The sequence below is a fragment of the Lathyrus oleraceus genome, chromosome 1 (genome assembly GCF_024323335.1).
Source record: "Lathyrus oleraceus cultivar Zhongwan6 chromosome 1, CAAS_Psat_ZW6_1.0, whole genome shotgun sequence".
Classification (NCBI taxonomy): domain Eukaryota; kingdom Viridiplantae; phylum Streptophyta; class Magnoliopsida; order Fabales; family Fabaceae; genus Lathyrus; species Lathyrus oleraceus.
The window spans coordinates 188,875,441-188,878,994 of record NC_066579.1 but is presented as its reverse complement, the minus strand read 5'-3'; positions in this window follow the sequence as shown (position 1 = coordinate 188,878,994).

Below are 3,554 nucleotides of genomic sequence, written 5' to 3'. Positions count from 1 at the left end.
TCCCTTACTGAAATCTGTTAGGGTTTTTGTTTTATACCCCCTCCTAACCAAGTCCTTAAACATGTTTAGGTGTATGGCAAAGGGATTAGCAAAATATGAGAGTGTAAGTGCAATTTGAATAATGCACCCCCATGCATGAAATGGATGGAACAGTGCACGTTTTTGGGCCTGAATTCACTTGAAGTTCTGTTTGTAGGCCAATGGAAGTGTTTAAATGTGTAGACAATGCATTATTTTTAAGTTTGAAAATTCCATCCAAAAAATCAAGTGAAAAATCAAATGATTATGTGATGAGAATGCATGGCTTGTGATGCATGATTTGGATAGTAGAGATCAAGAGAGAAATGTTCCAAAAAGAACCACTCCATTTGGCCTTATGGTTTGAAAGTTATGCACTTGTGAAGTTCAAATTCCATTGACCATGATTGATCCATATCTTTTCACCCATACATGAGAAATTCATGTTCTTGGACTTATTGGAAAGGGGAGAACAAGATCTTCAACTTTCATGTTGGACAAAATTTCATTTGAAGCTTGCTTGATAATGTAAACTTGAGGAGAAGACCTTTCCATTTTTGGCAATTTCAAATTACAGGTCACTTACTATTTTTGGAAACTTTTCATCTGACCTCAAATTCTTCATTGTTGATGTTTGAAATGTCAAATGAGACTTGTATGGACATGAATGAGGCCTCTCTAACCATCTCCCACCTTCAAATCCATGATTGAATTGACAGTTGACTTTTGTTGACTTCTTAGGGTTTCAGATGAATTGCATCTTGACTGATGACCTCTGAACATCCAATCTTTGGCCAAACCACTTCAAAATGATCCCTAGGTCACATGAACACAATGAACCAACCCTAGGCTTTGCTTCAATAGGAAATGCACTTGCTTGCTTGCACAACTAGATCTCCTGACCAGTCTTGATTGATGACTTGCACTAGGCAATGGACAATGCAATGCTATGCAGTGGACAATGCTAATGTTAATGACCTAAAATGAAAATGAATGTACAAAATGGGAGGTGCAAATTTGAGGTGCTACACCAAGTGGCAGCAGTAGCACCAAATCAGCATTCGTAACACGCTTATATAATACCTATCAGACAAAGCATAGACTCTTTTGCTCATTTGCTCATCTGCTCAACGACTTTTTGGTTCAGCTAAGATAGGCTAGGCCCCTTCCAAATCCTTTTCCTTCAAGTTATGATGTGAACGCCAGATGTGAGTTCCACTCCGAGGCACCCGGATATACAATCAAGAATTGTAAGGTTTTCAGATACAAAGTACAAGACTTAAGTAATTCCAAAGCTATCACCTTCACACCCAACGGCCCCAATGTGAATAAAAATAATACGCTTCCCCATGTCGTTCTTTCTGTGAGTGTCATAGAAGAATCTAAAGGACAAAATCTTGTGTCAAGGGTAGATAAAATGAATACTTTTATGGCAGTCGTTAAAAAACAACTGTTGAAACATGACATGTTCCCTTGTTAATAAGATGATTGTGAACAATGTTTTGAGAATCCCAAAACATGTGAAAAGATGAGATTTGATGTCCAATAACTAATGAATCAAGGAACCATTCTAATAAAGCAATTTCTTACTGATGAGGATGTGGCCCTAATATCAAGCTCAGATACCAGCACTAGTAAATCCAGTAACTCCTTTGATAATCAATGTGACATCTCCTTTCCCTTTTGAGAGTACAAACCTCATCGCTTGGAATTACGATTTTGCTGTCTACATATACGAGCATAAGCTATAAGATAATCCTTTTATGATCAAAGAGTCAGTTATCACCAATATTTATGGAACATGGGGAATGAATAGAAGTGGTCGAGTATTTGCATCCGCGTCACCTCTAGAGAAGAATAATGTTAAAGCCTTAGCTAAGGGTAAAGGTAAACAGACTGTCAGCGTTGATCAAGGGAAGAATCCTCCTTTAGATACATCTCTTTCAGAAGAATTCAAAGAATTTCTCTGGATCATTAGAAAAAATGATTACAAAGTGGTTGAACAGCTCGACCAAACTCCATCAAAGATATACATTTTGTCCTTACTATTGTGTTATGAATCACATCATGATGCACTATTGAAGTTCCTAGGGGCATCCCATGTTCCCCAAGAGATAATAGTAAATCAATTTGAAGAGGTTATGACCAATATTGCAGTGGGAAACGGTTTGGGGTTCAGTGATAATGAGTTACCACTGGAAGGGAAAGCTCATAACAAGGCATTCACATTTCCATTGAGTGTGTATACACTGTTTTATCCAGAGTTTTGGTTGACACAAGGTTGTCTTTGAATTTATTACCCAAGAACTCTCTATCAAAGGTAACAATAGAAGGAATTATGGTAAAGCCTATCACTCTATTAGTGAGGGCCTTTGATGGCTCTAGAAGATCAGTTATTGGAGAAGTGGACCTACCCGTCAAGATTGGCCCCTATAGATTTTTCATCACATTTTATGTCATGGATATATACCCTTCATATAGTTGTCTCTTGGGGAGACCTTGGATTCACTCATTCGGGGAAGTCACCTTAACTCTTCATCAGAAACTCAAGTTTATAGTCAATGATAAGTTGATCATTATAGATGGGGAAGAAGACATACGGTAAGTCATCTGATGTCATTCAGATATGTTGAAGTGGGAGGGGAAATCCATGAGACTCCTTTCCATGCCTTCGAGATAATGAATGTGATAATGGATCCTCTTTCCAAATAACACAGGAATCCAGAACTTTCCATGTCCTCCTGGGAGGAAGCGAAGACAATAGTGGAAATTGGTCACCCTGAAGGTTGGGGCAGAGTACTTGAGTTACCTGTAAAGAAAGACCAATCTGGATTAGGGTATCAATCACCTCAAGTGGCACATAAGAGGACAATTCCATAAGAATCCAAAGGGAACATTCTCCCATTTCCATATACTTTTACCAATGTTGGACACCTCTATGAAGGCCAGATTTCCCTCATGGGCGATGAAGACAACAACATTGATATAACGTGTCTTGTGTACCAGAAAGCTCAAGACGAGGAACTCATCAACTGGACTTTTGTGGACATCCCGGAAGTCATTTTAATTGAAGAGTAATTTTCTTGTTTTGCTTCAAATCCCCATGCTTTGCCCAAGGAATAATGAAAGCTTGTAGGCCCCCCATTATTTTTAATCAAAGTTTATCATAAATAAAAGTACATTTTGCATTCAATTGTGTTCCATGTCTTCCATTTTTCCTTTACAAATATGGAAATATATTTTCTTTCATAAATTTTTCTTCTCCATCATTCTAAAATAAAGCATGAATCATAAATCATGCAGATTCTCCTCGAATTCCATTGATAACAATACTGCAATAGTTTGTTATGACTTTGATAATCCATTTTACCATGCCGACAAGGATTGTGAACTCCCTGATGAGTTGTCCAGATTATTACAACAAGAATCAAGGGTTATTCAAACGCATTAGGAATCAGTTGAAATCATTAATCTTAGAACAAAGGACTATAAAAAAGATGTCAAAATAGGCACTGCCCTTGAAAATGATGTGAAAA